General features: G+C 45.3%; 1 protein-coding gene across 1 annotated transcript in view; it reads right to left on the bottom strand.

The window, feature by feature from the left end:
* VOPP1 (VOPP1 WW domain binding protein) overlaps nt 1-25,768 on the bottom strand; it is an 82,895-nt gene that overhangs the window by 56,685 nt on the left and 442 nt on the right. The gene's annotated exons all lie outside the window — the stretch shown is intronic.

Raw genomic sequence — 25,768 nt, 5'->3', positions numbered from 1 at the left:
CTCCTTAAGGTACAACCCAAGTCAAGCACTTTATAAGGCTTTTCAGGCCAAGAGGAAAACTGATGTGACCAAGGCCATAAAACAAAGAGTAAAAGAGAAGCTCAGAAATTGATCTTTCTCAATAGAGGGAATAAAACTAATACCCAGATTTTTAAATCTTTCATTTCAGGAGAAAAAAAGTGCAAAGAATGAAAGACTAAAGACCTACTGAGAGAAGACCTCCAGCAGGTAGTGAGCATGGCTTGATATGAGAACCAACAACATGGCAAGTGATAATCTGCTCTGGCATGGGGTTTGGACTAGATCTCCAGAGGTCCCTCCCAACCCCTATAATTCCATGAGTCTGCAATACATCTGTGGTCCTTGATCCTCCTCTTCAGGACTCAAAATCTCTCCCCCTCACCTCCCTCAATGGTAGAATCTTCTCAATTTTATTTAAACCAACTCTTAATGAAACCAGTTCATTCAAATTTATCTGTTTCATTCCTACAGCCTTTACTCCACAGCTTCTGAGGCTATGTATGGACAGAAGTTTAACATTTCTTAAGCACTAAAAGAATAAAGATCACAAAGAAACGTGCTCAGGTCTGGCAGCAGAGCCAGCAGCAGAACTCCACTTTCCTAAATGACACTGCCCTTAGCCATGGGGCCATACTCTTATATTGCTCCCCAGAAAGAATGGTAGATAACCAGAGAAACACTGGCTGGAAAAATATCTTCAAATATATGAAAAAAAAATAATGAGGTAACTGTTTATTTCTATCACAACCTAAGCTATAAAGAAATAACATGGGTTTACTGCCACATCATCATACTGAGTTCCTCTGCACCCAGCAAAAAAGTCATCCGCATCACCAGGACTCATTATCAGCTTTGCTGACAGGCTCTGCTGAGGGACAGAGCACTGAGGAGGTGGGAGAAGTTTGGGCTGTGTATCCACCCACAGATGTATTCCCTCCAGGACAGGTTTGAGGCGTATTTGTGAGGCATATGTGTAGGCAGCTTGCACAGATACTGAGAGCACAGAAGTCTTCAGAGACATTGTACAAACTAGCACTATTTATGTGCATAAATTGTGATCACAGGCTGAAGATGCAGGGTTTCCTCAAGACCTAGATGCACAGCGGTGGATTCATGCCTCAGGCTGAATTGAGTGCACCCTCAGTACGCTTGCACTAAATTGAGTAGGAGTGTTGATCTGCTTGAGGGTAGGAAGGCTCTGCAAAGGGCTCTCAACAGGATGGATCAGTGGTCCAAGTTCAACTGCATAAGGTTTAAGAAGTCCAAGTGCTGGGTCCTGCGCTTGGGTCACAACAGCTTCATGAATGCTCCAGGCTTGGGGCAGAGTGGGTGGAAAGTTTCCACTCTGGGGATCAGATCCTGGTTGATAGATGTCTGAACACAAGCCAGCAGTGTGCCCAGGTGGCCAAGAAGGCTTACAGTATCCTGGCCTGGATTTGCAATAGTGTGGCCATGGAAGTAATTGTGCCTCTGTACTCAGCACTGGGAAGGCCACATCTTGAGTACTGCATTTAGCTCTCAGCCCTTCACTGCAAGAAGGATATTGAGGTGCTGGAGCATGTCCATGGAAGGGCAGTGATGCTGGTGAAGGGTCTGGAGAATAGGTCTGGTGAGGAGCACCTGAGGGAACTTGGGGTTGCTTAGTCTGGAGAAGAGGAGGCTGAGGAGAGACTTCATTGCTCTCTACAACTCCCTGAAAGAAGGATGTAGTGAGGTGGAGGTCAGTTTCTTCTCCCTATTATCAGTTGATAGAACAAGAGGAAATGGCCTTGAGTTGTGCCAGGAGAAATTTAGATAGAAATTTTTCCTAATATTCATTCCTGACAGAATGGTCAGGCATTGGAACAGGCTGCCAAGGGAGGTGGTAGAGTCACCGTCCCTGGAGGGCTTCAAAAAACATGTGGACATGCTACATTGGAACGTAGTTCAGTGGCCATGGTGGTGTTATGTTGATGGTTGGACTTGATGTTGGAGGTCTTTTCTAACCAAAATAATTCTATGATTCTATGAAATCCCTACCCCAGCCTCTATCAGACAGACCTGAAGAAGCTGAAGGAAGGTACTGTGAAATGGCACAGCAACATCAGCACCAGCACAGCTCCCCCAAAGTCTGGTGCCTGGAAAACACACTACTCACAACAAATATGGCATGCCAATTGTACACAATGGGCCAAGAACATTTAGAATTGATGTTGCCGATGTGCATACTTCTATTTGAAAGCTCTGTCACTTAATTTCACTGCACAGAACCTTTGAATGGTCTCTCTTGACAACAGAGTTGCCACCGCTAAATCAGTCTTGATTTACCAGCCCTGTCACTGGCCACAGAAACATGAGGTCAGAAAACTGGACAAGCCCGGAAAAAGTGTAGAACATTGGACTGTTTCACCGTATTAGGGAAAAAATATAGCCAAATAAACCAAATTAGAGCAGCAGGCATAGAACAGACTTACACAGGAATGGATAAACTCACCACTCTATGTATTAACCGTCCAGGTCCAGGGCTGTTTCATCAGTTCATATACATAAAATTTGTAACAATTATGTGAGATTGCCTGAAGATTTTCATTAGAAAAAAATAAATAAAAGAAAGAAGAAAAGAGACAGCCCCAAAAGCAGCCTTGGCATGAATCCCCTACCCCAGTCTTTTTCAGACAGGAGATGAAGGAAGGTCCTGTGAACTGCCACAGCAAAGTCAGCAACACCACACCACACCCTCCCAACCTCCTGCCCAAAACCTGGTGCTTAGAAAAGACACTCCCAATGCCCTAAGCCCAGATGTTTTACAGATCTGGTTTTACAGCCAGCCTTTAAGGCTGGGAAAGGCATTCTTGGCCTTGCCTACTCCCCAGCCTTCAATGTACCACCCTTCCCATCTCCCTGGTTATTGCAGAGGAACAGTGATGACTGCAAATAAATCTCTCCATTTTTGCCACACTCCTTGCCTGGACGGGTGACAACATTCACAGCACTGCCACAAGATGCTCACAATGTAAAAGGAGGAGGGGGGACAGATTTTTAAGAGCTATAGGTTGGGGTAGCTGGAAAACAGCCAAACAGAAAGGGACCTGGGGGTACTGATTGACAGCCAGCTGAACATGAGCCAGCAGTGTGCACAGGTGGCCAAGAAGGCCAATGGCATCCTGGCCTGTCTCAGGAATAGTGTGGCCAGCAGGAGCATGGAAGTCATTGTGTGCCTGTACTCAGCACTGGTTAGGCCACACCTTGAGTCCTGTGTCCAGTTCTGGGCCCCTCAATTTAAGAAGGACATTGAGACTCTTGAATGTGTCCATAGAAGGGCAACAAGACTGGGGAGAGGCCTCGAGCACAAGCCCTATGAGGAGAGGCTGAGGGAGCTGGGCTTGCTTAGGCTGGAGAAGAAGAGGCTCAGGGGAGACCTCATTGCTCTCTACAACTACCTGAAGGGAGGTTGTAGACAGATGGGGGTTGGTCTCTTCTCCCAGCCAACCTGTGACAGAACAAGAGGACACAGTCTCAAGTTGTGCCAAGGGAGGTTTAGGCTCAAGGTGAGGAGAAAGTTCTTCACAGAGAGAGTTGTTAGCCATTGGAAGGTGGTGGAGTCACTGTCCCTGGAGGTGTTCAAGCGGGGATTGGACATGGCACTTGGTGCCATGGTTTAGTAGTCATGAGGTCTTGGGTGACAGGTCAGACTTGATGATCCTTGAGGTCTTTGCCAACCTTATTGATTCTATAATTTATTAAATATAAATATTTCATATCAGCTTATGAATTAATTCTACATTGGCAGGTAAACTCCAGATGGTGCCAGTTTGATCAGGAAGTTTAATAGAAATCTCATGAAAAACCCATTCATATTAAGGAGCTGGGCACACAGCTTCTGAGGGGAGGTTCTGAAAATGTTTTCTGCATTCCAAAATAAAAAAAAACAAAAAACAAACAAAAAAAAAAAAAACACAACAACTTTTTTTTCTTGGCATCCATGAAGTGTCCCAAAGGACACATGTGCAGAACAAAAAGGTACAGGAAAGGAGGTGGCTGCAATTGTCTTCTTGCAGTTGAGATCCACCCAAAGTGGTTAGCACGCCCTGTCAGGATAAGGCAAATGTGTGTTCAAGTCTCTCTTCCACTTGGACTCAAACTTCTCTCACTCTCTAGAAGTGAACAAACACCAAGCTGCAGACAACTGGAAGAGACCGCCTCATATTTTTGTTCTGGCAGTGTTTCTACTTGCATGAGGTAAATAAATACAGGAGCAAATGCCTGTCTACACCAGTGTTCTTTCTCTGCCAGGAGAGACACTGTGTAAAAACCAGGAGGGCAGAATTACCTGCTTCTCCTAGAGACCCAAGCCAATTCCTCACCCCTTCACATAAGCACTTCCCAAGTCAAGGCCATGCTGCTTAAGAGCAACCAAAGACCTAACATCTTATCCTTTTTTGTCTTTAAATGTCTATGCTCTTCCATCTCTGAAGGGCTATAACTGAAACAAGCACTTCAAATACAGGTCTTCATCTACAAAGTCCATTTAAACCACTGAACTATGGCTTTCCTCCCAGCTTTGTGCATATTTCATGGAATCACAGAATGTTAGGGGTTGGAAAAGACCTCAAAAGATCATCCAGTCCATCCCCCCTGCCAGAGATGGATGACCTAGAGTCCCTAACACAGGAATACATCCCAGGAGGTTTTGAATGTCTCCAGATAAGGAGATTCCACAACCTCTCTGGGCAGCCTGTTCCAGTCACCCTCACAGCAAAAAAAGTTTTCCTTATGTTCACATGGAACCTCCTGTGCTCCAGCTTGCACTCATTGCCCCTTGTCCTGTCACTGGATACCACTGAGCAGAGCCTGGCTCCGTCCTCCCTACACTCTCCCTTCACATCTTTATAAACATTAACAAAGTCACCCCTCAGTCTCCTCCAAGCTAAAGAGACCCATCTCCTTCAGCCTTTTCTCAGAAGGGGAATTTTCTACCCCTTAATCATTTTTGTGGCTCTATTCTGGACTCTTTCAAGCAGTTCCCTGTCATTGAACTGAGGGGCCCAGAACTGGACACAACATTCCAGATGTGACCTCACCAGGGCAGAGCAGAAGGGGAGGAGAACCCCTCTCGACCTACTGACCACACCCCTTTTAATACTCTCCAGAATGGCATTGACCTTCTTGGCCACAAGAGCACAGCACTGGCTCATGGTCATCCTTCTGTCCACCAGGACCCCAGGTCCCTTTCCCCTGTGCTGCTCCCCAAAGGTCAGTCCTCAACCTACACTGGTCCATGGGGTTGTTCTTTCCCAGATGCAAGACTCTACCTTGCCCTTGTTATATTCTGCTGAACTTCTCCCTGACCAGCTCTCCAGCCTGTTTAGGTCTTGCTGAACAGCAGCACAGCTTTCAGGTATGTCAGCCACTCCTTCCAGTTTGGTGTCATCAGTGAACTTGATGACAGTGCCCTCTGTTCCCTCATCCAGGTCACTGATGAAAATATTGAAAAGTACTGGTCCCAGCAGGGACCCCTGAGAGATTCCACTAGATACAGGCCTCCAACTAGACTCTGTCCCATTGACCACAACCCTTTGACTTCTTTCCTTCAACCAGTTCACAATGCACCTTGCTACCTGGTCATCCAGACCATGCTTCCACAGTTTAGCTGCCAGGATGCTGTGAGAGACAGTATTTTACAGGGTGGAGAAGAGGGATGAAGTCAACAACTGACATAAAACAGTTGCAGTATACCCTATCTCCTGCTGGCTAGGAACTTTTCCAGGAGAGTGATACACACTCAAATCATCATGAAGATATAAAGGAGATAAAAGTAGTTTCTCACACCCTGGGTGAATGCCAAGCTTTTCAGAAAAAGAACAGTTTCACTCTCCCCTAACCAAACAGTGTAGACCTATACTTTCAATTCATTTGCGTCCAGAATTATTTAAACAAAACCAGCCTTTGAAAATGTTTTGATGTGCAGCTATTTCCACTTTGACCAAAACTACTCAGTGGCATTGTCCCAGTTTTGCAGAACTTTAGACTGGCTTAGGACTGCGTATTTCAATGTATGACTAATTAAAAGCAAAAAAACCCCAACCAACCAACCAACACAACAACAGAAACTAAAAAACCAAACCCAAAAACACCTCGAAGGCAAGCATCAGTTCCTGCAGTATTTTGGTGTGTGTGAATGCAGCACCAAAAAGACAACAGTGAGTTAAATAGATTCAGTCAGCTGCCCAAAGAGATGGGATGCAGCTGAAGGCTTTTGCTAGTTAATTTCCTACCCAAATGAATCATTGTTAACCGTCTGAGGTCAATTACATCACCAGAAAGTTATCAAGTATATAATCCACATAAAAGTATAGCTCAGTGGTAAATGTCTAAATGTAGCGACCAAAAGACTAGGATAAAGATGCCTGTAAAATAGGATATGAGTCTGAAGGTATCTACTGATCTCAGATCCTCTACTAACAGAGCATACTGAACAAATATTAGGGTAACAATTTGATAATTTCACAAAGACAGGAGTCCCAGACCAAGACATTTTCCTCCAGACCACTCACATGCCTGGCTGGACTCATCCCATCTATCTGATGGCTAGCATGGGACTTCTAAAATGCTTGTCTTTAGAAGGCCACAAAAAAGAAGACTTTAGAATAGAATAGAATTAACCAGGTTGGAAAAGACCTTGGAGATCATCGAGTCCAACCTATCGGCCAACACCATCTAATCAACTAAACCATGGCACCAGGCACCCCATCCAGTCTCTTCCTAAACACCTCCAGTGATGGTGACTCCACCACCTCCCTGGGCAGCACATTCCAATGTCAAATCACTCATTCTGTGAAGAACTTCTTCCTAACATCCAGCCTAAACCTCCCCTGGTGCAGCTTGAGACTGTGTCCCTTTGTTCTGGTGCTGGTTGCCTGGGAGAAATGACCAACCCCCTCCTGGCTACAACCTCCATTCAGGTAGTTGTAGACAGCAATAAGATCTCCCCTGAGCCTCCTCTTCTCCAGGCTAAGCAAGCCCAGCTCCCTCAGCCTCTCCTCATAGGGCTTGTGCTCCAAACCCCTCCCCAGCTTTGTTGCCCTTCTCTGGACACGTTCCAGCAACTCAACATCTTTCCTGAACTGAGGGGCCCAGAACTGGACACAGGACTCAAGGTGTGGCCTAACCAGTGCTGAGCACAGGGGCAGAATGCTGGCCACACTATTCCTGATACAGGCCAGGATGCCAATGGCCTTCTTGGCCACCTGGGCACTTTGTTGCAAAGCACGTGCTTACCAAGCCAAAGCAAGTGTTTATTGGGAAGTCAAAGCAGTTTCCTAACACTGCACTGGAGTGGTAAACTAGGAGTTGGAAATAATAAGCTTCTAATTCTGCCACAAACATTGCTCATGACATTTTCACAACCTTCTGCCCACTTAACCATCTGTATAACGGCTATGCATCTGCCCTGGATGAAACTGGAACATGCTAAGGCATATTTAGTGTTTCTTCAGAACTCTGAAATCCTTCTGTGAGAGGTGCCAGCCAAGAATACTTTTTGTCATGACAAATTGTTGCAAAACTCTGGTTTCCCATAGAAAAATCTAAGCAGTAACTGTCAGAGATTTCTGAGGTGTAACAGCCCAGATTTGTTCTTGATTTGATTACTTGCATTTGAATAAAGCATGGCTACCATAAAATTACAGATAGGTTTAATCTAATTCAGAAGATGGATATTTGGAGAAGTCATTACAATGAATACAGCATATATCAAAGCCTAGGGCATCATTAAGAAAGAACTGAACTCATTTGAAGACCTAGGTATTGAAGTCAGGTACATGATTTACTTTTGCCACCTTCAATGCATATTCCACAAACAGGCATCTGGCCATGATCACCATCTTTGTCCCTCCAGGTCCAGGTAGGCCTTGCAGGCAGAAGCCAGCAGCAGGACACCACCGCCACCAGCAATAACCATCATGCTGGTTCCACAGGCACCTCTGTGCCAAGCTGACACATGTGCAGCACCCAGGCACAAAGGTGGCACATCCCTGACATCAACTGGCTGCAAAACACCTACCAGGCTGAGGGAGGGGCACATCCAGACAAATCTGGCAAGAGAGACATTGAGATCAAACACCTTGGAAGAGTTATTTGTTCATGCAGACAGCTTCCCTGTCATGTCCAGTCCTTCCTCAAGACCTGTGTGTTTACAGCACTTAGGAGTGAGGTTGCCACCATTGAGGAGATGTCCAGGAAGGCATTAGCAGTGCTAGAGTACCCCGAGTGCCATTCTTACCACTGTGAAGAGGGCTGGCCCGGTATTAATTGTCTCTTCATAACCCTGTTTCAAGTCATGTATAGAAGTTCTTGCTTTAAGGAAAGACTTTTTTACAAGGGTTCCTGTTTCCAAGCTTACCTGCATCTTTTAAAAAAAGCTTGCTGCAGGAACATTTCAAAAGGAAACTTCTTAAAAGTGCCTTCTTAAAGGCACTTCCAAGACAGTGGGATATTTGCAGACACTGCTCTTTTTTTTTCTCATCATTATTATTATTCCCTCCCTCAGATTTGCTTTTGGAAAATCTGTTTAACCGAACTGGAGCCTTTGTCAGAAATCTAGTATCTTTTGAGCCAGTTTTCTTGGAACAGAGCACATCACTGATTAGAATCCAAGTTAGAACTCCAAAACATGTAACCCACTACCCTCCTCTCCACCAGTGAGAGTGGAAACACCAAATCTAGCACAGTGGGTACATCCCAGGGTTTCTGCCACAGACTAGCAACCCTCATCACCAAAGCCCAGGTCCCAGAACATAGAAGATTACAGACTCTCACTAAAATGAACAAGGTTCCACAGGTTGGATGTGGCAGTGGCAAAGCAGACAAAAGTAAAGCAAAATTCACAGATTGCCTCAAGTTGGAAGGGACCCTCAAAAACCATCCTGTCCAGCCCCATGGCAGTGTGAAGAGACATTCAGGCTGCTCAGAGCAAGATCAAGTTTGATCATGAGTATCTCCAGGGATGGGGCCTCAACCACATCCCTGGGGCAACCTGTATTTTACCACTCTCATTGTAAAGAACTTCCTTCTTGTGTCCAACCTAAATCTACCCTGCTCCAGTTTCAAACCATTGCCTCTCATCCTATCACTATGAGCCCTTCTAAATAGTCCTTCCCCAGACTTTGTGTAGATCCCCTTCAGATACTGAAATGCTGCTCTAAGGTCTCACCAGAGCCTTCTGCTCTCCAGTCTGAACAGCCCCAATTCTTTCAGCCTGTCTTCAAAGGAGAGGTGTTCCAGCCCTCCTCTTGACCTGCTCCAGCAGGTACATGTCTCTCTTGTGTAGGGGGCCCCAGAGATGGACACAGCACTCCAGATGAGGTCTCACCAGCACAGAGCAGAGTGGCAGAATCACTTCCCTTGATCTGCTGGCCGTGCTTCTTTTCATACAGCCCAGGATCCCACTGGCCTTCTGGGCTGCAAGTGCACATTGCTGGTTCATGCTCAGCTTCTCATCCACCAGAATAGCAAGTCTTTTTCTGCAGGGCTGCTCTCAGACTTGTACAGTGTCTCTGCTCCAGGTCTGAAAATTGCCCCCACACCTGTTTGTACCCTATTTATATACCTTGAGTCCTGTTATCCATCGGAAACCCAGAAATAATACTTTTTTTGATCCTTGACAGTTTACAGACATACCTTTCATTAATGCTGATGTAAATGAGACACCATTTCAGTTTCACTGGTTTTAACAAGTTAATATGATACATGAATTTGTTCTTCCTCCTCTTTTCACTACTTCACACTTGCCTACAAGCCCCATTAGGAATATTCTTAATGTAACTGCACAGTTGCAAATTAAACAGTTTTCACATTACAGAAGCTCCCACAACAGCTCTTACACATCCTTACATACTCTCACACTAAAACTCTCACATCTTTTGCCAGATGTGTAGTTTGAGACTGAAAAATTAAGTCTATTAAACACCTGAGAATTTGCATAGTACCATAAGAATTCCCTATTACTCATGGCCCGTGCCTGCCTGTGTTCTAGAGAGTCCACAGAAAGCTGACCAGCTGCACATGCAGCCTCTTCTGCCTACTTCATTCTACATTATGCAATGACCCTATGTTTATTAAAAACATTCCCCTAACACTCCTTTGCCCTGAGAACCACAGCAGCTTATTCCAGGGTTGATACCCTACTAAAAAGAAGGAAGCATAAATAGGTCTGTGCACAGCTCAGCTCGCTGTTACAAGGGGTCATCCATGCTGCAAAGGCAATTGTAGGGAGAAGAAGGCAGCAGATCCCTCAAATCTCAAGTCTAATATTAAAAAAAGATTAAAAGGAGAAAAAGCATGCAAAGAAACAGATATTCAGGCAAAAGGGGCAGGATAGAAATCATAGAATCATCATAAAATTGTTTCAGTTGGAAAAGACCTCCAAAATCATCAAGTCCAGCTGTCAACCTAAGATCATCTGTATTTCTTTCAAATAAAAAGATCTTTAATTATGTATTTGTAATCTGTACCCAACACCTAATCGTAACCTAACTGAGAACTGGCTCTGCAGGGCATTTTAAAGTGCAGCTGGTACAGCCTTTCTCTCTTCAAACAGGGGAAAGTAAAGAAATTATGGGAGAGTTGAAGTCCATGCATGAAGTGGATGTGCCAGGGCTGAATCATAGATGGGACTGAAGAAAGTCTAGGGAAAAAAAAGAGAAGAGGGAAGTACAGAAAAAGCTAAAGCATTTTAAAAAGAGAATGGGGACTCAGCTGTCAGAGACAGAAACTACTGCAAATTATGAAATCAGTAACATGTAAAAGAGAGAAGAAAGACAACCCAAAGCCAAGAAGGGTGGAAGGATGGTCCAGAGCAAGGCCAGGAGGAGGAGGAGGCCAGGTCAAGGCTGTAAGTGCAGGGAGGATTAAGTGGCAGCTTGAGATGAAGTTAAACACCTTGAGCTTTGGACAGCAAGGGATGAGGAGTCAATAAATCAATTCAAGGTAGAGAAGATGATGTGGCTGGGGCAACAAGACAAATACACCTTCAGGATGGCTAGGGGAGGGGAAAGTAAAAACTCACAAAAGCAAGAATAGGAGAAGCAAGGGAAGAAAAGTCACAAAACAACAACAAAAAAATCAACCAAACCCAAACGCCAACACAGACACAAGACCCCTCACAAGCACACACACACAAAAACCCAAACAAGCCAAACAAAACAAGGCTAAAACACCAATGCAAAAGAGAATAAAAAAAGCAACAATAAAATGCAGCACAGCAGTAGAGCTGAGAACCTCAGCAACATTTTCAGAGCCAGGACTGATGTTCCCAGATGAATCATGGGTGCTTCAGAGAGCTCTTTATGCTCACTTTGCCTCTCCACTGCAGCCTCTCACCTGCTTCCCACCTTCTCCTGGTCTATGCTTCGCTCACCCCTCCACAACTTTCTCTGGGCTACCAAGCTGCAAGGAATGGCACCCACTTCCTCCCCAGTTTCTCCCTGAAGATTCCAGTCAACACCACAAAAGCTCTCACTGCCTTTTGTTACATCTGATTTTTTTCATGAGTCACCTTCCCCTCTGCAGGTGAGGGATAAATCCACAAGCAGAGATGAAAACAGGAGCTGGGATGTGGTCTCAGCCATCTCAAAGCAGCCCAGGAGGCTGTTTGCTCTCCACCAGGATCCTGGAAATTTTCTAGCTCTGGAAATTGTCCAGCAACCCCCAGGCATCTCACATGGGGTACTGGCAACTTCAGTATGAGAAGAAAGAAACTTTGGGAAGCAAAAATGCAAAATCAGCCCCAATTCACGGAGAAGCAACACGTGTTCCCTCCTCCGTCATCTGCTCTGCCTACACGTTGCAGAGCATCATAAGGATGCCACCAGCAGCTAGCAGAGGTTCTTCAAGAGCCAAGTTAACTTCTACTCAGAGCAATTTTCTACCTTTCCCGTGCCTGCACAGCAGGTCACAGCATGCCACAAGGCAAGGGGAGCAAGAGCTGGCATGTCTTGCCAGAGCAGCACGGGGGTGATGGGACTGGGGGGCCTGGGTGCAAGTCCAGCAGGCCGGGTTGCGGAGGGCTACCACTGAACTCACTGCATATTCACCAGCTATTCTTAGCCCTCACCGGTGAGGCGATTACCAAATTACCCAGTTACATAATCTCTTTTTATATAATCACTGTGATGCTCTTCCCCTTATGCAACACGGAGGGCGACCGCAGCCGGCTGAAGGAGCTCCTTCCCCGAGGAGAGCTGCACCGGCAGCCCCGTGGGAGGACGTCTTGCCTACCATAGGTGTGCAGAGGAGCGTCGGCAAAAGCAGGGTTTTCAGAAGCAGCAATGTGCAAACACACACCTTTGGCCCAGAGAAGATAAGAGCGTCCCAGCCCATCCTGCATGGAGCAGAGATCACCTGCACCTCAAAGATGTTTTAAGTTAAAGGCACGTCATGCTCTCTAAGCAGTCTGACCCAGCACTCAGTAGAAGATAGTGGGATGTCTTCATTGACTTTTAGTGGGCTTGGGATTAGGGCTTTAATAAAAATAGGGAGGTCAAGATTACCACAGAATTAAAAGAAACTTAATCCAAATGCCCCTGGCTTTGTGCCACAGCCAGAACCATGGTTTCCCTGTACAGGGAAAGCCAGGTGAAGCTGTAACTAAAACAAGTTCCTCTGGGGTGCCTTGTGACGGGTGCAATACACACAGGGAACTGGCAGCTTGGGTCAGCGTAACCACTCCAGGATGTTTCACCTGCCAGAACATTTTGGGCATGCCTCAATGCATCTCCTACAGAATTCTAAGGATCTCACTCAATGCCTTCCAGGAACACTGCAGACATCTCTGCAGGTGATTGCCACATACAGGGTGCATGTAGCAAGACCCAGTTTACTAACATTCATCCAGGGCTTTAAGAAATCAGCATCAAAAGTGTTACCTGCAGTAAGAAGAACTATTTCAGCACTGGATTTCAGAAAATACAAGCTCCAAGATCCACAGATGCAGATCCTGGGATGTTTATCCATTACGACATTGTGGGTATTATGTGCAAACACTAAATTGGGAAGGCCCTCAACAACACAGCACAACACAGCTAAACCCCAAATACCTACTTCTTTAAGTACCAAAGGAATGAAGCCAGAACAAACTAACAACTTTGATCTCAATGCACCTCTTCCAATTGACACCCAAATCACCCTGCCTCAGCTTTTTCTCAGGGTTATACAAGTAGTGGAATTTGACCATTATTTGGCACTTGCTGCCTCTTCTGCTCCCTAGTTTCCCTAGAAATACAGGTCACCCAATCCAGTTCATGAGGGACAGGCATATACTAGAGTGTGTCCAATAGAGGCTACAAGGATGATGAAAAGACTGGATCATCTGTCTGATGAGGAAAGGCTGAGAGACCTGGGGCTGTTTAGCCTGGAAAAGGGAAGACTGAGAAGGGATCTTATTAATGTTTATAGGTATCTGAAGATTGGGTGTCCAGAAGAAGGGGCCAGTCTCTTTTCAGTGGTGTTCTGTGCTAGGTCAAGGGGCAGTGGATACAAACTAAAATACAGGAAGTTCCACCTAAACATGAGGAGAAACTTCTTTACTGTAAGGGTCCTGGAGACCTGGAGCAGGCTGCCCAGAGAGGTTGTGGAGTTTCCTTTTCCAGAGGCTTTGAAGACCCATCTGAATGCATTCCTGTGTGACCTGCCCCAGGTGATCCTGCTTTAGTAGATGGGCTGGACTCATCGATCTTCCCTTCCAACCCCTACTATTCTATGGTTCTGTGATCCCAAGCAACCTGCAGGCAAACCCCTAGCCTTGGTGTGGCACAAAAGGCTTCAGGCAGGGACACGCGTGCACAAGTTTGGGAACAGAGAATGCTATCGTTTTAGTTACAGAACAAAAAATTAATGAAGCGGCTTAACATTATCTTACACTATCTCAAACCATGGGATGACCCAGTTCTGAAGAGGTTTAACCCAATCCCACATGCTATTTTTACTTCTGTATGACAGCTGGGAGAGCCAAGTTTCCTTAGTTGAAAAGCAGATCAGAGCAGAATCAGGGTCCCTCATATGAAACTCTGCTGCACACTTTAGTGCCCATTGTGACAGCACTGCTGACAGCTGGGGATTGGCAAGCATGCTCAGGACCAATGCTGCTCAAGCCACTGAAAATCATGATTCTTGTTAGGGGTATCTCTCTGGGGTACACGAAACAGCAATCAAGACAGAAGCAGCCCATATCAGCCTTAAAAAGAAAAACACACTATGGCAAAGTAGATTTAGAACTTCCCACACACCTACCTTTCCCCCCCTGATATTTTTTAGGCTGGACAACTGGCTGACCATTTAAAAGCAGCATATTTAGATAGGAAGGTTTCCTCCTCTGTTTTGGACTGAAATCCTGCCAAACTTCATGATGTTGAACAAATGAAGTTGGTTTTATACAGCTGTAGCCTTCCTCTACCAGGTTGAACCCACAGCTCCAAATGCAGCAGGGAATCAGGGCCCTGAGCTGGGAGCTTACGCTGTAAGAGAGCCAGCAGAGAATTCCTGTCTCTCACTCATGTCAGTGTTAAGATAATTATCTGTAGCAATGAGCAATTCATTCGAGGAGCAGAAATGAAAGAAAACACTTGCTTGACTCATCCTTGCCAGGTTCTCACATCAAGAGCTAAAGCATGCTTACAGTCACTCACCACAGCAAGAAGCACACATACTGACCATCTGTATTTACAGAGACATTGGGAGGAAAGCAGAAAGGAATTCACTACGTTAACAGGTTTTCTGTCCAGTTCAGGGAAGAGATTTAGTAAGTTTTTGCAGCAAGATCTGGACAGGCCAAATCGATGGGCTGAGGCTAACAGCACGAGATTCAACAAGGTCAAGTGTTGAGTGCTGCACTTGGGTCACAACAACCCCCTGCAACGTTATAGTCTTGGGGATGAGTGGCTTGAGAGCTGCTCTGCAGAGAAGGACCTGAGGGTGTTGATTGATGGCTGGCTGAACATGAGCCAGCAGTGTGCTCAGGTGGTTAAGAAGGCCAGTGTCATCTTGGCTTACATCAGGAATAGTGTGGCCATAAGGACCAGGCCAGAGGTTGTCACCTTCTAGTCAGCACTGGTGAGGCCACATCTCCAATACTGCATTCAGTTTTGGGCCACTCACTACAAGAATATTGAGGTGCTGGAGTGTGTCCAAAGAAGAGCAACCAAGCTGGTGAAGGGCCTTGAGTACAAATTTATGAGGAACGGCTGAGGGAAGGTGGGGTTGTTTAATCTGGAGAAGAGGCTGAGGGGAGACCTCATCTCCCTCTACAACTACCTCAAAGGAGGCTGGACTGAGGTAGGGGTCAGGACAAGAGGAAATGACCTCAAGTCATGCTATGGGAGGTTCAGGTTGGATATTAGGAAAACTTTCTTCATGGAAATGGTTCTCAGGCACTGGAACAGGCTGCCCAGGGAGGAGGTGGAGGTGGTGGTATTTAAAAGATGCATGGCTGTGGTGCTGAGGGACATGGCTTAGTGGCAATGGCTTAGCAGTAGTAGTAGGATTGTGATCTCTAGGCAAGCAGTTGGGCTTGATCTCAAAGGTGTCTTGCAACGTCAATAATTCTATGATTCTAATAAAATTGGGAGAAATTAAACACTAAGTTACACCTGGGCACTTCCCCAAGTGGAGACCCTGTCTGTCACTGTGCCATCATGCCTAGACGGGAGTCACAGTGCAGTACAAGTACTTTGACATTAATCTCTTGTGTTGGCACTAACAGAATGGTACTAAAACCCCTATAAACAGCTAAACTTCTCTGGTCAGGCAAAGAGCATCTGCTGTTCAGAAAGGGAGAAACACAGACTGAGGACAGGACACAAAAGAGAATTTTGTTGGCCTAACTTCCTCCCTCAGGCATGCAGAAAAACACAACTGTCCCAGCATTTAAAAAAAAGGCAAGTTTGCAGCAACTTCAGATAAGCTTGTCTGACTCTACAGCCACTGACATCTGTTTGGGGTCTTTTTGCTAGTATACATTCCCTGATAGAGCTCCTAATTTCCTGAATCAAACCTTCTAGATCATCTCAACCCCAAGACCTGGCACTGCAACTACACTGCTGGCAAGACAGAGCTAAGCAGAGTAGGTCTTCCTTGGGTGACAGTGGCATGGAGCCCTTAGAAGAAGATGAATGTGTGCAACAAAATTATCCTCTCATATCAAGTGTAAGTTTCTTGCAAGATGTGCTGCCTCTGGTCTTTGGTCTGCTGTCAGTGAGACTCATGCCACTCTCTCACATGCTCACGTTCCTCTCATTTCCAGGCTCTCCAGTTCTTCCTCCTCTGAAGGAGCATCCAAAGGGACTACTTACACACACATAACTAGAGAAGCATATAAATACATTAAATGTACTTGCCTCAAGGTATTGCAAAGACAGATTTGTACAGGCTGCATGCTTGGAATCTGTGATGCTCACCTCCAATTCCACCAGTGCAAGACCTGAGAAGGAAGGATCCACTCTCCAAAGCCAGCTACTTTCTACAGCTACTGAACTTTGAAACTAAGGCCCAGATCACTTCAGTTACATCCCATGAAAGGCTAAGGTATTTTCTTTCAGACCTCCAGATAAGAAAGACAGAGTGAAGGGTGCTCTGGAGAGGACTGCTGTGTTCACAACTACCCATCAGCTGGACTTAAAGACAATGGTCCGTACTACAATGCAGCAGACGGTGCAGAGTCCCCAGAGTCACAGTCTCCAGACACAGCTCACTCCCATCCCACAGGCAAGAAAGACTGGGGAGATCATTAGGATCAGGTTGAGTGTCTCTGCTCTGACAGACACTTGGCAAGCGATGTGGGAAAACGATAGAATGTCATCTGGAAAAGTAGTCTTATCTAATGGCATCTTTCAGAGGAAAACAAAAACCAGACTCTGCTAGTATTCCCTTGGAGCAGTGCATGGAAAAGGTCTGCATGATTGCCTTTTACTTCAGGATAAAAACAGTACATTCTAGGGACCTGGTTTGAGGGTGGACTTGGCAGCATTAGGCTTACGGTTGGACTCAATGATCTTAGAGGCGTTTTCCAAACGAAATGATTCTATGATTGCCATTAGGTGACACCTAATGTGTTGAAACAAGAAGTGGGCTGCCAAAATGGGCACTCCTGCTCCAAGCTATATAGTTCCCTTTGCTCCTTGAAGGGAGTTTCCTGATGCTGCCACTGCACAAATCTCTGCTGAACCAATGGAAAACTATTCCCTCTCACCTTTTTCCACCCATTCTCTTTTTGGTGGCTTTGTCATCCACAGCATCAGTGGGCTGATTCAATTATTCTGTGGCTGCATGGTCACTACACCTGTGGGAGGTGGCCGAGCAAAGGGTTAGGGACCACCCCTGCCAGCAGTGACACACCTCTGCATTGAACGAGACATAGATTAGAAACAACTTCTTGCTAACTCCTTTCCATCCAAAACGCTACCAGACTGAAAGCTGAGTCATTGAGAAAGAGATTTTTCGTTGAGTTATTTAAAACATGGGTTTAGTTAACACCTATTGAGCGTGAAGCTGAAGACAGAGTTGAAGAGAAAGACATTTTTAACTCAGCAGTGAAAACTTTTTCCACTTAGTACGTGAGAAACCTGTCAAGATGTGTTGTTCTCAAAACAGAGGGGGGGAAAAAAAAAGGAGAAAACTTCAACAAACCCAGACTCTCTTCTCATGCCCCCTCCAAAATACCAGGCATGCCATTTCATCTCATGTATGACCTTACTGAGGCCAGGAAAGGGATCATAGAATCACAGAATTGTTTCAGTTGGAAAAGACCTCCAAGATCATTAAGTCCAACCATCAACCTACCATCATCATGGTCAATGAACCATGCTCCAAAGTGCCATGTCCACACAGCTCTTGAACACCTCCAGGGATGGTGACTCCACTGCCTGCCTGGGCAGTCTGTTCCAATGGCTGACCACTCTTTCAGTGAAGACATTTTACCTAATATCCAATCTAAACCACCCCTGGCACCATTTTAGGCTGTTTTAGGCCATTTCCTCTCATTCTATCACCTGATAGAAGAGAGAAGAGACTGACTCCCACCTCACTCCAACCTCCTTTCAGGGAGTTGTATGGAGCAATGTCCTCAGCCTTCAGACAGACTTGAGATTCATTGCCCAAAAGGAACTACTCGAGAAAACAAAAGGGAAAAAAAAATCATTATGGAAAGGCTTTGCCTCTTGCTGTTCAGAGGAGAGTTTGTATTTGCAGTAATAAACTCTAACAGGATTTCAACAAAGCCTTCAGCAAAACACACAAGCTGTGGGAACAGCTGCATTTGCTAAGGATACAACACAATGCAGCAATCTTCAAATATTAGGCTAGAACAAAAATTAAAATGCTAGTTTTCTATAACTATTAATGTAGATTTTACTTCATAGCACAATAAATTCAGAGTACCTCCATAGCCACCTTGTCTCAGTGAGAACTAAGACATTTTTACTTTATATTAACCTGTTCCTGTCTGTAAACTCAGCCTTCACAGAGGAGCAGAGTAAACCTGTAGGTGGGCAGTTTCATTCTAGTTTTCCTAAGCCTGTTCCTAGTGGAGTAAAGCAAAATAAATTTGAATTAAACCAAAAAGAGCTTCCATTGAGCCTTCCCCCCTCCCCCCCATTGACTTATCTAAATTCATTTTCTAAGAACAGCTCAAGTCTAAAGGTTTGGTTTGGTCAAGTTTAACACATCCTTCCAGACACCTGCCTTATCTGAGTGGAAAGCACCAAGAATTTAAAAAAAAAAAAAAAAAAGTCAGAGGATTTCCCTTTTCTACAGAAAGAATAACTAAAGATGCTAAACTTTGACTGCTCTAAAAAAATATAAACAGATTTTTATTGATGCTTTTCCTGATGAAAAAAAGAACCTCAAACCCCTCCACATATCTATTCACACCTCCCCTCAGAGGATGCAAATGGCACTTGGCCACTGTTCCCTTCCCATGGTGAATACAAATCCATCTCCTCCTCAGCAGGAGCAAAGTGAGAAAAGTGAGCAAGCTCAGCCCTCCTGCCTGGAAATCACAGCCCATCTCGCTGCTGTCAAGAGGCAGGGATGACTTGCCAACATCAGTTGGATCCCCAGACTATAAATCTTAAGTAAGCTCAGCAATCCAATAGCTGCTTTCCAACTGACTACAGGAGGGTTAGGAAAAAAATACCAAAAATTGTCGAAACTGCTAAGCCCCTGAGTAACTAAAACACAGAAGCAGGAGAGGGTTAGTGGACACATGGACAGTAACAACTCCCTTGCAGAATTGTTGAGCTTTTCCCCTATAATTCTGGGAAGGAGTACTCTGTCCACCACCCACTGACACAACACTCACAAGAGTTAAAATTTCAATAGGGCAGCAGACTTCCACAGAGGGAGACATCACAGGGACAACCACCCTGGTGTGCGTGCACTTTCACACATGGATGGGTACATCCATTGCTAGAATCAAAGCATCATTAAGGTTGGAAAAGACCTTTAAGATCATCGAGTCCAGTCGTTCTCCAACTCTACAAAGGCTGGTTCCTCAGCACCACATCTCTGCCTCTTTGAAACACTTCCAGGGATGGGGATTCAACCACCTCCCTGGGCAGCCTATTCCAGTCTTTAAGACCCTTTTCAGTGAGGAATTTGCTTCTGAAATCCAACCTAACTTTTTCTCTGGTGCAACTTGAGGCCATTTCTTCTGATCCTATCACTTGTTGCTAAGGAAAAGAGACTGACCCCCACTTTACTCCAACCTCCTTTCAGGTAGTTGTAAAGAGCCATAAGTCTCTCCTCAGCCTCCTCTTCTCCAGACTAAACACCCCCATTTCCTTCAGCTGCCCCTCACCAGACCTGTTCTTTTTCACCAGCATCATTGTCCTTCTCTGGACATGCTCCAGAACCTCAATATCCTTCTGTGAGCAAGGTCCCCAAAACCGATCCCAGTACTCAAGGTGTGGCCTCACCAGTGCCCCATACAGCGGTACCAGCCCTTCCCTGCTCCCGTTGGCCACGCTATTCCTGAGCCAGGCCAGGATGCTGCTGGCTTTCTTGGCCACCTGGGTACACACTGGCGCAAGTTCAGCTGGCTGTCAATCAACACCCCCAGGTCTTTCTGCACTGGGCAGCTTTCATGCAAATGAAATATAAAGGAAAACCTGACAGCTAATAGACAGAAAAATTTATCAGAAGCAGGGGCTGAGGGGAGTTCCCCATAACCCTCATGACTTCTTGAACTCTGCCTGTGCCTAACATGATTAGAATGTGAGTTGTTTTCTTTAAGGCTGGTAGTTTTGCCCAGCTTAATGTGCTCATTCCTACAAAGATTAAAAAAAAATAAGTAGTACACCAAAAAAAAAATCAAACCTCTTTAGGATGAACATAGATTTTAGGTTTCTCTTATTTGCTAAAATCTGTCCTGTTGAAGTGCACTTACAAAAAATAATACTAAAAATACTCCACCCAGCAGTTACCCAGCTGAGAAGCACAAGCCAATTTTGCCTTTTTTTAAGCAAATCTTGTCTGACAGACTGTCGGGAGCATTTGAATTCTATTTCAAGATAACACATTTTGCTGCTCATGTGACACATCCATCCTTTCATTCTTTTTAAAAAAGGCCACTTGACTTTTCTGTAGTATCATTGTGCCCCTTGTACTCAGCACTGGTTAGGCCACAGCTTCAGTCCTGTGTCCAGTTCTGGGCCACTCAATTTAAGAAGAATATTGAGACTCTTGAACGTGTCCAGAGAAGGGCAATGAGGCTGGGGAGAGGGCTCAAGCACAAGCCCCACGAGAAGAGGCTGAGGGAGCTGGGATTGTTTAGCCTGGAGAAAAGGAGGCTCAGGGGAGATCTTATTGCTCTCTACCACTACCTAAAGGGAGGTTGTAGACAGGAGGGGGTTGGTCTCTTCTCCCAGGCAACCAGCACCAGAACAAGAGAACATAGTCTCAAGCTATGCCAGGGGAAGTTTAGGCTTGAGGTGAGGAGAAAGCTCTTCACAGAAAGAGTGATTGGCCATTGGAATGTGCTGCCCAGGGAGGTGGTGGAGTCACCATCCCTGCAGGTGTTCAAAAAGGGATTGGACATGGCACTTGAAGCCATGGTTTGGTTAGTCATGAGGTGTTGGGTTACAGGTTGGACTTGATGATCTTTGAGATATTTTCCAACCTTATTGATTCTATGATCTGACACATTAACAAAACAAGGAATATACTGTTAATTTTTTTCCCAACCATCCAACTATCAGTATTTCTATCAGCATCCACATTATAACTCTTAGTAATGAGAAACTGAGTGTGTGGAAATAGCAATACTAGCATCTCCACAAGTAATGATCTAAATTGTGTGTAGTCATATGGAAACTTTCATGGCCAGACTCTGACCCACATCTCACACCACCGACAGTGACTACCACAGGTCTCAGCTTATCTTGATACAGTGCACATAAAAAGCTAGACTTAAATATTCAAGCAGTTGTATCAGCTCCTTAGTTCCTAGATGGGACATAAGGGCCAACTAGAAGTTTATGCACCTAAAGTTATCTTACAGTTTTGAAAGCTGAGGCTACACAGCAAACTACTCAGTAGCAGTAAGAGTAATAAAACACTTTATTACCACTGCAGTACAGGCAGGGTCCTCTACCAGGCTTAAACAGCTCTGTTCAGCCCAGCCTCCCCATCCTCGAGCTCAGCCTCCACCACCTGATTCTCCTCCACCCAGCATTTCTGCAGCTTGTGGGAGAGAGAGAAATCAAGCACTCAGTCTGAGAAGTAAGCCACATGGAGATACTCTGGTGCTCTTGTTCCGGCTGAAAATAAGCCTGATTCGTTATCAAGGGCAGAGGGGTGCTGCTTGCTTAGTTTTATTTTTGCTCATCCCAAGGACATCACTATTCATTAAAGTCACATTTAAGCTCAAGTCGCCAGAGCCTTTGGGATGTCTGATGAAATAAAAGCAGAAAATCCTGATATATACCCCAAGCAGACACTGCTGGAAGAACCTCCTCAAAGCTTTCCACAAAACTGAGAGCCATCTACTGAAACAAAACTGAGACAAAATGCAGTCCTCTCAGTTGAGCCATGAGCTGCGCTAGCAAAGAGACCACCTTATGAATGTTGAAGTCACATACCCCAGACATCCAGGCTCCTGGTAAAAAAGGGTATTTCAGGCAACTGCAGTTAGTAACAGTCTGCTACCTCCAAGTAGCCAAATTAATTTGAAGCAGACAGATGGATGAAGGTTCAACAGCATTCATTTCTTCCTGCAGGAACTAAAATTACCTGTCGAGTCATCCACCTTAAAAGTTCCTCATTTTAGCTTGCATGTTAAACTGTTCAACTATAACTAAGTTGTGCACAAAACTCATGGCATCTTTGGCTCTTCTCCCCTAACAACAAGGTTTTCTCAAGGGAGAGTTTCCAGGGCCTGGAGATTTTTCTTCCATGCTGTGATGTCTATGTAGTTATGGTAGAAAACCCTCATCAAACAAGAAAACTCAGAATGAATCCCGCTCTGCTACCACCACAGTGCTGTGGGTGATTCTGTAATTAGTGTATCTCAAGCTCTTCCAGAGAAAGGATTGTCATCCTAGCATCAAGAACCAGCAACTTCCTATATGCAAACCCTGCTTCAGTAGTGAATGCCTTCAGCTGCCTCTGTGAAACCACTCAAGTGCCTTTCCCTGACCCTCGGTCTCTCTTCTACCTCTGCTGCCTTTACATCAGGAACAGCAAACCGTCACTTTCCACACACAATCAGTTACTATCTAGGCTTCAACCTGAAAGCTGCAAAGGAACAGTCCCCCCGTCGAAACCCACTCCCTCTGTGGAGTTACTGCATGTTCACTTGTGAAAGAGTTGATTCCTTTCATCAATAAAAACAGAAATAAGGTTTTTGAATGCACACAGACATAAAATAGATGAACATGTTGCAACAAAGATTTGAGATTAATTCAAACAAGGACAACTTCAAACAGGCTCCTTTGGTAGGAATGTTGGACTCAATGATCCTCAGAGGTCCCTTCAGTAAACTACTGAGAATTGCTCTGAAGGACTAAACAGATTCCCCCAAGCTCCCATTACTTGGATAACAGTCAAAGCCTTTTGCAAAATGCTCAATGAAAAAAAAATATTCCTCAATGGAAAAATAGATTCCTTAGTTAACACAGTAACTAAGATCACACTTCCACTAACTAATGGAAGCTACAAATAGAGTTAAAATAAGCGTAGCAACACTATTTCAGCTAATAGCCAGTACAGAAGCTAGTGCAGCAGGCAGCAAAAGTTTTAAATACCAAGATACTTCCAAAGCAACCAGATGTCTCTGAATCAGTTATTTAAAACCCCAGTGTTCTGCTTCTGGGCCTTTTTCTTTGGCTTTTTTTTTCTCCCTGTAGAGTACAGCTTAAAACAATTTGTAACACTTCTTATTTGCATAGCATCTCATTTTAAAAAGGTACCCTAAGCACTTCCAAAAAAGATAATGAAAAATCCCCCAAACCAGATGGCAAAACAAACCTTCTAGATTAGAAAGGGGCGGGGGGGGGGGGGGGGGGGGGGGGGAGGAGGGAAGAAAGGAGAAAAACAACCAACCCCCAATTAAAACCTGGATAAAAGCTTAAATCACAGCAGCACTGGCTACAGCCAAAGAGGATTTATGCAAACTATTTTTTTCAGGCACACAGGATCTTTTCCAGCAGGAGACACGTTAAGAGAGCAGAGGTGTCTAATCAAACCCTGGAGGGTGAAACCTTTCACACTCTCAGATGAACAAATTCCCTCCGGGAAATGCCAGTGCCCGCTCCATTTAATGGACATTTTGCCATTTGTGCTTCCTGAAGAGCTTCTGCAGAGCTAAGGAGCAATCACGGGCCAGGCTCTGGGCCAGGTTTACAGCCAGGTTAATGAGACACAGCCCAATTAACTTGCAGAGAGTTACATTTATTTACATTAAACGGTGATTTTGATCTGAGTCTTTTAATGGGATGATGCTGGATGACATAATGGGCAACATACCAGGAATCGTTCATCTACGTAGGTGGCATAAACATGTAGTAAACATCATTTTCATTACTGAAAACAATAATTACGCAGCCAGCACTCTGATTTCCACACATGGGTTTGGTGGTATGTTGGGGGTTTTTTTAAACATGAATTCAGTCCCTGTCTAAACTGCTCCAGGCAGCACAGCTCCCCATCCCTACGACACCTTCAGCTAGATGGCTTCTGGGTTTTACAATGTACCGAAGCCAAGCCTATGATGTTCCCAAAGCCATCCCAGTGCGCTGCCACCACACACCTCCTGGCAATGACTGAAGTGGTCCAGCCACAATGGACCTGTCCCAGGGTGGCTACTGATGCCCCTCAGCTTGTCTCAACCCCAAGGTTAAACCAATGACCAGAAGACAGCTCATCACCAAAAAACACCCGTGCACCAAGGGACACAGAATTGCTGGAGCAGGTCCAGAGGGGGGCCACAAAGAAAATAAGAGAGCTGGAGCATCTCTCCTATGAATACAGGCTAAAAGAACTGGGGCTGTTCAGTCTGGAAAAGAAGGCTCATGGGACACCTTAGCACTTCAGTATCTGAAGGGGACATACAGGAAGGCTGAGGAAGTACTGTTCAGAAGGGCTTGTAGTGATAGGACAAGGAGCAATGGTATGAAACTGAAGCAGGGTAGATTTAGGTTGGACATAAGGAGGAAATTCTTTACACTAAGAGCAGGGAAATACTGGAACAGGTTGCTCAGGGATGTGGTTGTGGCCCCATCCCTGGAGACATTCAGGATCAGACTTGATATGGCCCTAGGCAGCCTGATCTAGTTGGAGACGTCCCTTGTCACTGCCATGAGGGTGGACTAGCTGACCTTTGAGGGTCCCTTGCAACCTGATGCAATCTGTGAATCTGCCTGCTAAGAAAGGAGCTGGTTTCCCAGCCCTAGGATGTAATTGTGTGGCACAAATCCCACTTCCAGTTAAGGTAAGATGCTAATTTGTGTGTGTGTGTGTTTGCTTAAGTGCCAAAGCTGCTCTACCGAGGCTTTCTGAGAAGTTTAACCATGCTGTTGGCTGCCACCACAGCTCCTCCCAAGCTGATGCTGCCACACCTCTGCCTCACATCCTATGTTTTGTCCAAGAAAGGATATTTAAAATCAATATAAAAGATGCACATTCCCTTTAACCCTTTACTGAAAGGCACTCGTTTCATGAACCTTGAAGAGCACCAAGGGACGTTTAGGTTGGATATTAGAGAAACTTCTTGAGTGAAAGGGTTCTCAAAGACTGGAACAGGCTCCCCAGGGAGGTGGTTGAATCCCCATTCCTGGAGGTATTTAAAGGACACACAGATGTGGTGCTAAGGGACATGGTTTAGTACCAGACTTTGCAGAGTTAGAGAATGGTTGGACTCTATGATCTTAAAGGTCTTTTCCAACCAAAACCATTCTATGATTCCATGATCCAAAAGCTTGTGCCTCTGTCTACAGGTCCCCCGTTACTCTGCTCCAGCACATCACAAATGACCTTTTCTTGCACCCCTAATAAAGCACCAAAAAGAAAACAAGCCAGGTCGCTGCTAAGAGCCCCAAACTGCGGCTCCCCGGCAGCCTCCCGAGCCATCAGACTCGGGTTCAGCCCGGTCCGACCCAGCCCTACACTGCCCCGGGAGGAGCTGGTGGTGTCAAATCCGCTCCGGCAAGGGCATCAAGCCCAAAATAAATACTGTACCACCACCTCCCACACACCCCACGGCTGGGTACCAGCTGCCAGCTTC

This window comes from Dryobates pubescens, chromosome 4 (assembly GCF_014839835.1).
Source record: "Dryobates pubescens isolate bDryPub1 chromosome 4, bDryPub1.pri, whole genome shotgun sequence".
NCBI lineage: Eukaryota > Metazoa > Chordata > Aves > Piciformes > Picidae > Dryobates > Dryobates pubescens.
Note: the sequence above shows the minus strand (reverse complement) of the source record. Positions and strands in the feature narration are given on the sequence as shown.